Genomic DNA, 15,703 nt, shown 5'->3' with positions numbered 1-15,703 from the left:
CACGCCGGCCCATCACACACTCCCGGGGTCAGACACAGTGTGATTATTCCTCTACACGGTCACATCAAACACTCCCGGGGTCAGACACAAAGTGAATCTCCGTCCACACCGTCCCATCACACACTCCCGGGGTCAGACACAGTGTGATTATTCCTCTACACGGTCACATCAAACACTCCCGGGGTCAGACACAAAGTGAATCTCCGTCCACACCGTCCCAACACACACTCCCGGGGTCAGACTCAGAGTGATTATACCTCTACACGTTCCAATCAAACACTCCCGGGGTCAGACACAGAGTGAATCTCCCTCCACACCGTCCCGTCACAAACTCCCTGGGTCAGACACAGAGAGATTATTCCTCTACACCGCCCATCACAGTCTCCCGGGGTCAGACACAGAGTTAATCTCCCTCCACACCGTCCCATCACACACTCCCGGTGTCAGACACAGAGAGATTATTCCTCTACACGGTCCCATCAAACACTCCCGGGGTCAGACACAGAGTGATTATTCCTCTACACCGTCCCAACTCACTCACCCGGGGTCAGACTCAGAGTGATTATTCCTCTACACGGTCCCATCAAACACTCCCGGGGTCAGACACAGAGTGATTATTCCTCCACACGGTCCCATCAAACTCTGACTGTGTCAGACACAGACTGATTATTCCTCTACACCTTCCCATCAAACTCACCCGGGGTCAGACACAGAGTGAATCTCCCTCCACGCCGGCCCATCACACACTCCCGGGGTCAGACACAGTGTGATTATTCCTCTACACGGTCCCATCAAACTCTCCCGGCGGTCAGACACAGAGTGATTATTCCTGTACACGGTCCCATCAAACACTCCCGGGGTCAGACACAGAGTGAATCTCCCTCCACGCCGGCCCATCACACACTCCCGGGGTCAGACTCAGAGTGATTATACCTCTACACGTTCCCATCAAACACTCCCGGGGTCAGACACAGAGTTAATCTCCCTCCACCCCGTCCGATCACACACTCCCGGGGTCAGACACAGAGAGATTATTCCTCTACACGGTCCCATCAATCTCTCCCGGGGTCAGACACAGAGTGATTACTCCTCTACACCACCCATCACACTCTCCCGGGGTCAGACACAGAGTGAATCTCCCTCCACACCGTCCGATCACACACTCCCGGGGTCAGACACAGAGAGATTATTCCTCTACACGGTCCCATCAAACTCTCCCGGGGTCAGATACAGAGTGATTATTCCTCTACACCTTCCCATCAAACACTCCGGGGTCAGACACAGTGAATCTCTCTCCACACCGTCCCATCACACACTCCCGGGGTCAGACACAGAGTGATTATTCCTCTACACGGTCCATCAAACACTCCCGGGGTCAGACACAAAGTGAATCTCCGTCCACACCGTCCCAACACACACTCCCGGGGTCAGACACAGAGAGATTATTCCTCTACACGTTCCCATCAAACACTCCCTGGGTCAGACACAGAGTGATTATTCCTCTACACCTCCCATCACACTCTCCCGGGGACAGACACTGAGTTAATCTCCCTCCACACCGTCCCATCACACACTCCCGGGGTCAGACACAGAGAGATTATTCCTCTACATGGTCCCATCAAACATTCCCGGAGTCAGACACAGAGTGATTATTCCTCTACACCTTCCCATCAAAATCACCCGGGGTCAGACACAGAGTGATTATTCCTCTACACGGTCCCATCAAACTCACCCGGGGTCAGACACAGAGTGATTATTCCTCTACACGGTCCCATCAAACTCTCCCGTGTTCAGACACAGAGCGATTATTCTTCTACACCTTCCCATCAAACTCACCCGGGGTCAGACACAGAGTGAATCTACCTTAACGCCGGCTCATCACACACTCCCTGGGTCAGACACAGAGTGATTATTCCTCTACACCGCCCATCACATACTCCCGGGTTTAGACACACAGTGAATCTCCCTCCACACCGTCCCATCAAACATTCTAATGGTCAGACACAGAGTGATTATTCCTCTACACCGTCCCAACACACACACCCGGGGTCAGACACAGAGTGATTATTCCTCTACACGGTCCATCAAACACTCCCGGGGTCAGACACAAAGTGAATCTCCGTCCACACCGTCCCATCACACACTCCCGGGATCAGACACAGAGTGATTATTCCTCTACACCGCCCATCACATACTCCCGGGTTTGGACACACAGTGAATCTCCCTCCACACCGTCCCATCAAACATTCTAATGGTCAGACACAGAGTGATTATTCCTCTACACCGTCCCAACACACACACCCGGGGTCAGACTCAGAGTGATTATTCCTCTACACGGTCCCATCAAACACTCCAGGGGTCAAACACAGAGTAATTATTCCTCCACACCGTCCCGTCACAAACTCCCTGGGTCAGACACAGTGTGATTATTCCTCTACACGGTCACATCAAACACTCCCGGGGTCAGACACAAAGTGAATCTCCGTCCACACCGTCCCAACACACACTCCCGGGGTCAGACTCAGAGTGATTATACCTCTACTCGTTCCCATCAAACACTCCCGGGGTCAGACACAGACTGAATCTCCCTCCACACCGTCCCGTCACAAACTCCCTGGGTCAGACACAGAGAGATTATTCCTCTACACCGCCCATCACAGTCTCCCGGGGTCAGACACAGAGTTAATCTCCCTCCACACCGTCCCATCACACACTCCCGGGGTCAGACACAGAGAGATTATTCCTCTACACCTTCCCATCAAACTCACCCGGGGTCAGACACAGAGTGATTATTCCTCCACACGGTCCCATCAAACACTACCGGGGTCAGACACAGAGTGATTATTCCTCTACACCTTCCCATCAAACTCACCCGGGGTCAGACACAGAGTGAATCTACCTTAACGCCGGCCCATCACACACTCCCTGGGTCAGACAAAGAGTGATTATTCCTCTACTCGGTCCCATCAAACACTCCCGGGTTCAGACACAGAGTGAATCTCCCTCCACACCGTCCCATCACACACTCCCGGGGTCAGACACAGAGTGATTATTTCTCTACACTGTCCCATCACACACGCCCTGGGTCAGACTCAGAGTGATTATTCCTCTACACGGTCCCATCAAACTCTCCCGGGGTCAGACACAGAGTGATTATTCCTCTACACCGTCCCAACACACACACCCGGGGTCAGACTCAGAGTGATTATTCCTCTACACGGTCCCATCAAACACTCCCGGGGTCAGACACAGAGTGATTATTCCTCCACACCGTCCCGTCACAAACTCCCTGGGTCAGACACAGAGTGATTATTCCTCTACACCGCCCATCACAGTCTCCCGGGGTCAGACACAGAGTTAATCTCCCTCCACTCCGTCCCATCACACACTCCCGGGGTCAGACACAGAGAGATTATTCCTCTACACGGTCCCATCAAACACTCCCGGGGTCAGACACAGAGTGATTATTCCTCTACACCTTCCCATCAAACTCACCCGGGGTCAGACACAGAGTGATTATTCCTCCACACGGTCCCATCAAACACTACCGGGGTCAGACACAGAGTGATTATTCCTCTACACCTTCCCATCAAACTCACCCGGGGTCAGACACAGAGTGAATCTACCTTAACGCCGGCCCATCACACACTCCCTGGGTCAGACACAGAGTGATTATTCCTCTACTCGGTCCCATCAAACACTCCCGGGTTCAGACACAGTGTGAATCTCCCTCCACACCGTCCCATCACACACTCCCGGGGTCAGACACAGAGTGATTATTTCTCTACACTGTCCCATCACACACGCCCTGGGTCAGACACAGAGTGAATCTCCCTCTACACGGCCCATCACTCACTCCAATGGTCAGACACAGAGTGATTATTCCTCTAAACGGTCCCATCAAACACTCCCGGGGTCAGACACAGAGTGATTATTCCTCTACACGGTCCCATCAAACACTCCCGGCGGTCAGACACAGAGTGATTATTCCTGTACACGGTCCCATCAAACACTCCCGGGGTCAGACACAGAGTGAATCTCCCTCCACGCCGGCCCATCACACACTCCCGGGGTCAGACTCAGAGTGATTATACCTCCACACGTTCCCATCAAACTCACCCGGGGTCAGACACAGAGTTAATCTCCCTCCACCCCGTCCGATCACACACTCCCGGGGTCAGACACAGAGAGATTATTCCTCTACACGGTCCCATCAATCTCTCCCGGGGTCAGACACAGAGTGATTACTCCTCTACACCACCCATCACACTCTCCCGGGGTCAGACACAGAGTGAATCTCCCTCCACACCGTCCGATCACACACTCCCGGGGTCAGACACAGAGAGATTATTCCTCTACACAGTCCCATCAAACTCTCCCGGGGTCAGATACAGAGTGATTATTCCTCTACACCTTCCCATCAAACACTCCCGGGGTCAGACACAGTGAATCTCTCTCCACACCGTCCCATCACACACTCCCGGGGTCAGACACAGAGTGATTATTCCTCTACACGGTCCATCAAACACTCCCGGGGTCAGACACAAAGTGAATCTCCGTCCACACCGTCCCAACACACACTCCCGGGGTCAGACACAGAGAGATTATTCCTCTACACGTTCCCATCAAACACTCCCTGGGTCAGACACAGAGTGATTATTCCTCTACACCTCCCATCACACTCTCCCGGGGACAGACACTGAGTTAATCTCCCTCCACACCGTCCCATCACACACTCCCGGGGTCAGACACAGAGAGATTATTCCTCTACATGGTCCCATCAAACATTCCCGGAGTCAGACACAGAGTGATTATTCCTCTACACGGTCCCATCAAACTCACCCGGGGTCAGACACAGAGTGATTATTCCTCTACACGGTCCCATCAAACTCTCCCGTGTTCAGACACAGAGCGATTATTCTTCTACACCTTCCCATCAAACTCACCCGGGGTCAGACACCGAGTGAATCTCCCTTAACGCCCGCCCATCACACACTCCCGGGATCAGACACAGAGTGATTATTCCTCTACACCGCCCATCACATACTCCCGGGTTTAGACACACAGTGAATCTCCCTCCACACCGTCCCATCAAACATTCTAATGGTCAGACACAGAGTGATTATTCCTCTACACCGTCCCAACACACACACCCGGGGTCAGACACAGAGTGAATCTCCCTCCACACCGTCCGATCACACACTCCCGGGGTCAGACACAGAGAGATTATTCCTCTACACGGTCCCATCAAACTCTCCCGGGGTCAGATACAGAGTGATTATTCCTCTACACCTTCCCATCAAACACTCCCGGGGTCAGACACAGTGAATCTCCCTCCACACCGTCCCATCACACACTCCCGGGGTCAGACACAGAGTGATTATTCCTCTACACGGTCCATCAAACACTCCCGGGGTCAGACACAAAGTGAATCTCCGTCCACACCGTCCCAACACACACTCCCGGGGTCAGACTCAGAGTGATTATTCCTCTACACGTTCCCATCAAACACTCCCTGGGTCAGACACAGAGTGATTATTCCTCTACACCTCCCATCACACTCTCCCGGGGACAGACACAGAGTTAATCTCCCTCCACACCGTCCCATCACACACTCCCGGGGTCAGACACAGAGAGATTATTCCTCTACATGGTCCCATCAAACATTCCCGGAGTCAGACACAGAGTGATTTTTCCTCTACACCTTCCCATCAAAATCACCCGGGGTCAGACACAGAGTGATTATTCCTCCACACGGTCCCATCAAACACTACCGGGGTCAGACACAGAGTGATTATTCCTCTACACGGTCCCATCAAACTCACCCGGGGTCAGACACAGAGTGATTATTCCTCTACACGGTCCCATCAAACTCTCCCGTGTTCAGACACAGAGCGATTATTCCTCTACACCTTCCCATCAAACTCACCCGGGGTCAGACACAGAGTGAATCTCCCTTAACGCCCGCCCATCACACACTCCCGGGATCAGACACAGAGTGATTATTCCTCTACACCGCCCATCACATACTCCCGGGTTTGGACACACAGTGAATCTCCCTCCACACCGTCCCATCAAACATTCTAATGGTCAGACACAGAGTGATTATTCCTCTACACCGTCCCAACACACACACCAGGGGTCAGACTCAGAGTGATTATTCCTCTACACGGTCCCATCAAACACTCCAGGGGTCAGACACAGAGTAATTATTCCTCCACACCGTCCCGTCACAAACTCCCTGGGTCAGACACAGTGTGATTATTCCTCTACACGGTCACATCAAACACTCCCGGGGTCAGACACAAAGTGAATCTCCGTCCACACCGTCCCAACACACACTCCCGGGGTCAGACTCAGAGTGATTATACCTCTACTCGTTCCCATCAAACACTCCCGGGGTCAGACACAGACTGAATCTCCCTCCACACCGTCCCGTCACAAACTCCCTGGGTCAGACACAGAGAGATTATTCCTCTACACCGCCCATCACAGTCTCCCGGGGTCAGACACAGAGTTAATCTCCCTCCACACCGTCCCATCACACACTCCCGGGGTCAGACACAGAGAGATTATTCCTCTACACGGTCCCATCAAACACTCCCGGGGTCAGACACAGAGTGATTATTCCTCTACACCTTCCCATCAAACTCACCCGGGGTCAGACACAGAGTGATTATTCCTCCACACGGTCCCATCAAACACTACCGGGGTCAGACACAGAGTGATTATTCCTCTACACCTTCCCATCAAACTCACCCGGGGTCAGACACAGAGTGAATCTACCTTAACGCCGGCCCATCACACACTCCCTGGGTCAGAAAAAGAGTGATTATTCCTCTACTCGGTCCCATCAAACACTCCCGGGTTCAGACACAGAGTGAATCTCCCTCCACACCGTCCCATCACACACTCCCGGGGTCAGACACAGAGTGATTATTTCTCTACACTGTCCCATCACACACGCCCTGGGTCAGACACAGAGTGATCATTCCTCTACACCGTCCCAACACACACACCCGGGGTCAGACTCAGAGTGATTATTCCTCTACACGGTCCCATCAAACTCTCCCGGGGTCAGACACAGAGTGATTATTCCTCTACACCGTCCCAACACACACACCCGGGGTCAGACTCAGAGTGATTATTCCTCTACACGGTCCCATCAAACACTCCCGGGGTCAGACACAGAGTGATTATTCCTCCACACCGTCCCGTCACAAACTCCCTGGGTCAGACACAGAGTGATTATTCCTCTACACCGCCCATCACACTCTCCCGGGGTCAGACACAGAGTTAATCTCCCTCCACACCGTCCGAACACACAATCCCGGGGTCAGACACAGAGAGATTATTCCTCTACACGGTCCCATCAAACTCTGACAGGGTCAGACACAGACTGATTATTCCTCTACACCTTCCCATCAAACTCACCCGGGGTCAGACACAGAGTGAATCTCCCTCCACGCCGGCCCATCACACACTCCCGGGGTCAGACACAGTGTGATTATTCCTCTACACGGTCACATCAAACACTCCCGGGGTCAGACACAAAGTGAATCTCCGTCCACACCGACCCAACACACACTCCCGGGGTCAGACTCAGAGTGATTATACCTCTACACGTTCCCATCAAACACTCCCGGGGTCAGACACAGAGTGAATCTCCCTCCACACCGTCCCGTCACAAACTCCCTGGGTCAGACACAGACAGATTATTCCTCTACACCGCCCATCACAGTCTCCCGGGGTCAGACACAGAGTTAATCTCCCTCCACACCGTCCCATCACACACTCCCGGGGTCAGACACAGAGAGATTATTCCTCTACACGGTCCCATCAAACACTCCCGGGGTCAGACACAGAGTGATTATTCCTCTACACCTTCCCATCAAACTCACCCGGGGTCAGACACAGAGTGATTATTCCTCCACACGGTCCCATCAAACACTACCGGGGTCAGACACAGAGTGATTATTCCTCTACACCTTCCCATCAAACTCACCCGGGGTCAGACACAGAGTGAATCTCCCTCCACGCCGGCCCATCACACACTCCCGGGGTCAGACACAGTGTGATTATTCCTCTACACGGTCACATCAAACACTCCCGGGGTCAGACACAAAGTGAATCTCCGTCCACACCGACCCAACACACACTCCCGGGGTCAGACTCAGAGTGATTATACCTCTACACGTTCCCATCAAACACTCCCGGGGTCAGACACAGAGTGAATCTCCCTCCACACCGTCCCGTCACAAACTCCCTGGGTCAGACACAGACAGATTATTCCTCTACACCGCCCATCACAGTCTCCCGGGGTCAGACACAGAGTTAATCTCCCTCCACACCGTCCCATCACACACTCCCGGGGTCAGACACAGAGAGATTATTCCTCTACACGGTCCCATCAAACACTCCCGGGGTCAGACACAGAGTGATTATTCCTCTACACCTTCCCATCAAACTCACCCGGGGTCAGACACAGAGTGAATCTACCTTAACGCCGGCTCATCACACACTCCCTGGGTCAGACACAGAGTGATTATTCCTCTACTCGGTCCCATCAAACACACCCGGGTTCAGACACAGAGTGAATCTCCCTCCACACCGTCCCATCACACACTCCCGGGGTCAGACACAGAGTGATTATTTCTCTACACTGTCCCATCACACACGCCCTGGGTCAGACACAGAGTGAATCTCCCTCTACACGGCCCATCACTCACTCCCGGGGTCAGACACACAGTGAATCTCCCTCCACACCGTCCCATCACACACTCCAATGGTCAGACACAGAGTGATTATTCCTCTAAACGGTCCCATCAAACACTCCCGGGGTCAGACACAGAGTGATTATTCCTCTACACGGTCCCATCAAACACTCCCGGCGGTCAGACACAGAGTGATTATTCCTGTACACGGTCCCATCAAACACTCCCGGGGTCAGACACAGAGTGAATCTCACTCCACGCCGGCCCATCACACACTCCCGGGGTCAGATACAGAGTGATTATTCCTCTACACGGTAGCATCAAACACTCCGTGTGTCAGACAGACAGTGATTATTCCTCTAAACGGTCCCATCAAACACTCCCGGGGTCAGACACAGAGTGAATCTCCCTCCACGCCATCCCATCACATACTCCCGGGGTCAGACACAGAGTGAATATTCCTCTACACCGTCCCAACACACACTCCCGGGGTCAGACTCAGAGTGATTATTCCTCTACACGGTGCCATCAAACACTCCCGGGGTCAGACACAGAGTGAATCTCCCTCCACACCGTCCCGTCCAAATTCCCTGGGTCAGACACTGAGTGATTATTCCACTACACCGCCCATCACACTCTCCCGGGGTCAGACACAGAGTTAATCTCCCTCCACCCCGTCCGATCACACACTCCCGGGGTCAGACACAGAGAGATTATTCCTCTACACGGTCCCATCAATCTCTCCCGGGGTCAGACACAGAGTGATTATTCCACTACACCTTCCCATCAAACTCACCCGGGGTCAGACACAGAGTGAATCTCCCTCCACACCGTCCCGTCCAAATTCCCTGGGTCAGACACAGAGTGATTATTCCTCTACTCGGTCCCATCAACCACTCCCGGGTTCAGACACAGAGTGAATCTTCCTCCACACCGTCCCATCACACACTCCCGGTGTCAGACACAGAGTGATTATTTCTCTACACTGTCCCATCACACACGCCCTGGGTCAGGCACAGAGTGAATCTCCCTCTACACGGCCCATCACACACTCCCGGGGTCAGACACAGAGTGATTATTCCTCTACACGGCCCATCAAACACTCCCGGGGTCAGACACAGTGTGATTATTCCTCTACACGGTCCCATCAAACACTCCCGGCGGTCAGACACAGAGTGATTATTCCTGTACACGGTCCAATCAAACACTCCCGGGGTCAGACAGAAAGTGAATCTAAGTCCACACCGTCCCAAAACACACTCCCGGGGTCAGACACAGAATGAATCTCCCTCCACGCCGTCCCATCACAAACTCCCGGGGTCAGACACGGAGTGATTATTCCGCTACACGGTACCATCAAACAATCCCGGGGTCAGACACAGAGTGATTATTCCTCTACACCGTCCCAACACACACTCCCGGGGTCAGACTCAGAGTGATTATTCCTCTACACGGTCCCATCAAACACACCCGGGGTCAGACACATAGTGAATCTCCCTCCACACCGTCCCGTCCAAATTCCCTGGGTCAGACACAGAGTGATTATTCCTCTACACCGCACATCACACTCCCCCGGGGTCAGACACAGAGTTAATCTCCCTCCACACCGTCCGATCACACACTCCCGGGGTCAGACTCAGAGTGATTATTCCTCTACACGTTCCCATCAAACACTCCCTGGGTCAGACACAGAGTGATTATTCCTCTACACCTCCCATCACACTCTCCCGGGGACAGACACAGAGTTAATCTCCCTCCACACGTCCCATCACACACTCCCGGGGTCAGACACAGAGAGATTATTCCTCTATACGGTCCCATCAAACATTCCCGGGGTCAGACAGAGAGTGATTATTCCTCTACACCTTCCCATCAAACTCACCCGGGGTCAGACACAGAGTGATTATTCCTCTACACGGTCCCATCAAACTCTCCCTGGTTCAGACACAGAGTGATTATTCCTCTACACCTTCCCATTAAACTCACACGGGGTCAGACACAGAGTGAATCTCCCTCCACGCCGGCCCATCACACACTCCCGGGGTCAGACACAGAGTGATTATTCCTCTACACGGCCCCATCAAACTCTCCCGGGGTCAGACACAAAGTGATTATTCCTCTACACCTTCCCATCAAACTCACCCGGCGTCAGAGACAGAGTGAATCTCCCTCCACGCCGGCCCATCACACACTCCCGGGGTCAGACACAGAGTGATTATTCCTCTACACCGTCCCATCAAACACTCCCGGGGTCAGACACAGTGAATCTCCCTCCACACCGTCCCATCACACACACCCGGGGTCAGACACAGAGTGATTATTCCTCTACACGGTCCCATCAAACACTCCCGGGGTCAGACACAAAGTGAATCTCCGTCCACACCGTCCCAACACACACTCCCGGGGTCAGACTCAGAGTGATTACTCCTCTACACGTTCCCATCAAACACGCCCTGGGTCAGACACAGAGTGATTATTCCTCTACACCGCCCATCACACTCTCCCGGGGACAGACACAGAGTTAATCTCCCTCCACACCGTCCCATCACACACTCCCGGGGTCGGAAACAGAGAGATTATTCCTCTACACGGTCCCATCAAACATTCCCGGGGTCAGACACAGTGAATCTCCCTCCACACCGTCCCATCACACACTCCCGGGGTCAGACACAGAGTGATTATTCCTCTACACGGTCACATCACACTCTCCCGGGGTCAGACACAGAGTGAATCTCCCTCCACACCGTCCCGTCCTAATTCCCTGGGTCAGACACAGAGTGATTATTCCTCTACACCACCCATCACACTCTCCCGGGGTCAGACACAGAGTGAATCTCCCTCCACACCGTCCGATCACACACTCCCGGGGTCAGACACAGAGAGATTATTCCTCTACACGGTCCCATCAAACTCTCCCGGGTTCAGACACAGAGTGATTATTCCTCTACACCTTCCCATCACACACTCCCGGGGTCAGACACAGAGTGATTATTCCTCTACACCGTCCCAACACACACACCCGGGGTCAGACACAGAGTGAATCTCCCTCCACACCGTCCCGTCACAAACTCCCTGGGTCAGACACAGTGTGATTATTCCTCTGCACCGCCCATCAAACTCTCCCGGGGTCAGACACAGAGTTAATCTCACTCCACACCGTCCGAACACACACTCCCGGGGTCAGACACAGAGAGATTATTCCTCTACACGGTCCCATCAAACTCTGACTGGGTCAGACACAGACTGATTATTCCTCTACACCTTCCCATCAAACTCACCCGGGGTCAGACACAGAGTGAATCTCCCTCCACGCCGGCCCATCACACACTCCCGGGGTCAGACACAGTGTGATTATTCCTCTACACGGTCACATCAAACACTCCCGGGGTCAGACACAAAGTGAATCTCCGTCCACACCGTCCCAACACACACTCCCGGGGTCAGACTCAGAGTGATTATACCTCTACACGTTCCCATCAAACACTCCCGGGGTCAGACACAGAGTGAATCTCCCTCCACACCGTCCCGTCACAAACTCCCTGGGTCAGACACAGAGAGATTATTCCTCTACACCGCCCATCACAGTCTCCCGGGGTCAGACACAGAGAGATTATTCCTCTACACGGTCCCATCAAACACTCCCGGGGTCAGACACAGAGTGATTATTCCTCTACACCTTCCCATCAAACTCACCCGGGTCAGACACAGAGTGATTATTCCTCCACACGGTCCCATCAAACACTACTGGGGTCAGACACAGAGTGATTATTCCTCTACACCTTCCCATCAAACTCACCCGGGGTCAGACACAGAGTGAATCTACCTTAACGCCGGCCCATCACACACTCCCTGGGTCAGACACAGAGTGATTATTCCTCTACTCGGTCCCATCAAACACTCCCGGGTTCAGACACAGTGTGAATCTCCCTCCACACCGTCCCATCACACACTCCCGGGGTCAGACACAGAGTGAATCTACCTTAACGCCGGCCCATCACACACTCCCTGGGTCAGACACAGAGTGATTATTCCTCTACTCGGTCCCATCAAACACACCCGGGTTCAGACACAGAGTGAATCTCCCTCCACACCGTCCCATCACACACTCCCGGGGTCAGACACAGAGTGATTATTTCTCTACACTGTCCCATCACACACGCCCTGGGTCAGACACAGAGTGAATCTCCCTCTACACGGCCCATCACTCACTCCCGGGGTCAGACACACAGTGAATCTCCCTCCACACCGTCCCATCACACACTCCAATGGTCAGACACAGAGTGATTATTCCTCTAAACGGTCCCATCAAACACTCCCGGGGTCAGACACAGAGTGATTATTCCTCTACACGGTCCCATCAAACACTCCCGGCGGTCAGACACAGAGTGATTATTCCTGTACACGGTCCCATCAAACACTCCCGGGGTCAGACACAGAGTGAATCTCACTCCACGCCGGCCCATCACACACTCCCGGGGTCAGATACAGAGTGATTATTCCTCTACACGGTAGCATCAAACACTCCGTGTGTCAGACAGACAGTGATTATTCCTCTAAACGGTCCCAACACACACACCCGGGGTCAGACTCAGAGTGATTATTCCTCTACACGGTCCCATCAAACACTCCCTGGGTCAGACACAGAGTGATTATTCCTCCACACCGTCCCGTCACAAACTCCCTGGGTCAGACACAGAGTGATTATTCCTCTACACCGCCCATCACACTCTCCCGGGGTCAGACACAGAGTTAATCTCCCTCCACACCGTCCGAACACACACTCCCGGGGTCAGACACAGAGAGATTATTCCTCTACACGGTCCCATCAAACTCTGACTGGGTCAGACACAGACTAATTATTCCTCTACACCTTCCCATCAAACTCACCCGGGGTCAGACACAGAGTGAATCTCCCTCCACGCCGGCCCATCACACACTCCCGGGGTCAGACACAGTGTGATTATTCCTCTACACGGTCACATCAAACACTCCCGGGGTCAGACACAAAGTGAATCTCCGTCCACACCGTCCCATCACACACTCCCGGGGTCAGACACAGTGTGATTATTCCTCTACACGGTCACATCAAACACTCCCGGGGTCAGACACAAAGTTAATCTCCGTCCACACCGTCCCAACACACACTCCCGGGGTCAGACTCAGAGTGATAATACCTCTACACGTTCCCATCAAACACTCCCGGGGTCAGACACAGAGTGAATCTCCCTCCACACCGTCCCGTCACAAACTCCCTGGGTCAGACACAGAGAGATTATTCCTCTACACCGTCCATCACAGTCTCCCGTGGTCAGACACAGAGTTAATCTCCCTCCACACCGTCCCATCACACACTCCCTGGGTCAGACACAGTGTGATTATTCCTCTACACGGTCCCATCAAACACTCCCGTGGTCAGACACAGAGTGATTATTCCTCTACACCGTCCCAACTCACTCACCCGGGGTCAGACTCAGAGTGATTATTCCTCTACACGGTCCCATCAAACTCTCCCTGGTTCAGACACAGAGTGATTATTCCTCTACACCTTCCCATTAAACTCACACGGGGTCAGACACAAAGTGAATCTCCGTCCACACCGTCCCAACACAGACTCCCGGGGTCAGACTCAGAGTGACTACTCCTCTACACGTTCCCATCAAACACGCCCTGGGTCAGACACAGAGTGATTATTCCTCTACACCGCCCATCACACTCTCCCGGGGACAGACACAGAGTTAATCTCCCTCCACACCGTCCCATCACACACTCCCGGGGTCGGAAACAGAGAGATTATTCCTCTACACGGTCCCATCAAACATTCCCGGGGTCAGACACAGTGAATCTCCCTCCACACCGTCCCATCACACACTCCCGGGGTCAGACACAGAGTGATTATTCCTCTACACGGTCACATCACACTCTCCCGGGGTCAGACACAGAGTGAATCTCCCTCCACACCGTCCCGTCCTAATTCCCTGGGTCAGACACAGAGTGATTATTCCTCTACACCACCCATCACACTCTCCCGGGGTCAGACACAGAATGAATCTCCCTCCACACCGTCCGATCACACACTCCCGGGGTCAGACACAGAGAGATTATTCCTCTACACGGTCCCATCAAACTCTCCCGGGTTCAGACACAGAGTGATTATTCCTCTACACCTTCCCATCACACACTCCCGGGGTCAGACACAGAGTGATTATTCCTCTACACCGTCCCAACACACACACCCGGGGTCAGACTCAGAGTGATTATTCCTCTACACGGTCCCATCAAACACTCCCGGGGTCAGACACAGAGTGAATCTCCCTCCACACCGTCCCGTCACAAACTCACTGGGTCAGACACAGTGTGATTATTCCTCTGCACCGCCCATCAAACTCTCCCGGGGTCAGACACAGAGTTAATCTCCCTCCACACCGTCCGAACACACACTCCCGGGGTCAGACACAGAGAGATTATTCCTCTACACGGTCCCATCAAACTCTGACTGGGTCAGACACAGACTGATTATTCCTCTACACCTTCCCATCAAACTCACCCGGGGTCAGACACAGAGTGAATCTCCCTCCACGCCGGCCCATCACACACTCCCGGGGTCAGACACAGTGTGATTATTCCTCTACACGGTCACATCAAACACTCCCGGGGTCAGACACAAAGTGAATCTCCGTCCACACTGTCCCAACACACACTCCCGGGGTCAGACTCAGAGTGATTATACCTCTACACGTTCCCATCAAACACTCCCGGGGTCAGACACAGAGTGAATCTCCCTCCACACCGTCCCGTCACAAACTCCCTGGGTCAGACACAGAGAGATTATTCCTCTACACCGCCCATCACAGTCTGCCGGGGTCAGACACAGAGAGATTATTCCTCTACACGGTCCCATCAAACACTCCCGGGGTCAGACACAGAGTGATTATTCCTCTACACCTTCCCATCAAACTCACCCGGGTCAGACACAGAGTGATTATTCCTCC

Source organism: Hypanus sabinus, unplaced genomic scaffold (genome assembly GCF_030144855.1).
Source record: "Hypanus sabinus isolate sHypSab1 unplaced genomic scaffold, sHypSab1.hap1 scaffold_112, whole genome shotgun sequence".
Classification (NCBI taxonomy): domain Eukaryota; kingdom Metazoa; phylum Chordata; class Chondrichthyes; order Myliobatiformes; family Dasyatidae; genus Hypanus; species Hypanus sabinus.
The sequence above is the reverse complement of the archived record's forward strand: the minus strand, read 5'-3'. Positions refer to the sequence as shown.